This window comes from Penaeus monodon, chromosome 15 (assembly GCF_015228065.2).
Source record: "Penaeus monodon isolate SGIC_2016 chromosome 15, NSTDA_Pmon_1, whole genome shotgun sequence".
Taxonomy (NCBI): domain Eukaryota; kingdom Metazoa; phylum Arthropoda; class Malacostraca; order Decapoda; family Penaeidae; genus Penaeus; species Penaeus monodon.
This window is the reverse complement of record NC_051400.1, coordinates 2,092,696-2,092,964: the sequence shown is the minus strand read 5'-3', so window position 1 is coordinate 2,092,964 and position 269 is coordinate 2,092,696. Positions and strand designations below refer to the sequence as shown.

The window sequence follows — 269 nt, the reverse complement described above, 5'->3', positions numbered from 1 at the left end:
GGTAGAGAGAGTGCAAGTGTGTGTGTTTGGTAAATATGCCACTTATGGACAAGTACTTAAGTGTAGGTGCTTGTGTGGGGTATAGATACATTAATGTAGTGCAGTGTACTACTTGTCCAACATATATGGTAATACTATGTATCACTATCCTTTTACTTTTGATATACCTTGAATATCAAGTCAAAGACTTAAAGAATGTAGTTTATATGAGCTTACTTAGTGAAATTAATTACTGTAGTTACAACAAGGGCTTAGAAAAGAATAAATTG

The 269-nt window shown here is 33.1% G+C and overlaps 1 protein-coding gene across 1 annotated transcript in view; it reads left to right on the top strand.

Moving 5' to 3' along the window:
- LOC119581631 (ras-related protein Rab-4B-like) overlaps positions 1-269 on the top strand; it is a gene marked incomplete in the record, with an annotated part of 11,626 nt that overhangs the window by 7,366 nt on the left and 3,991 nt on the right.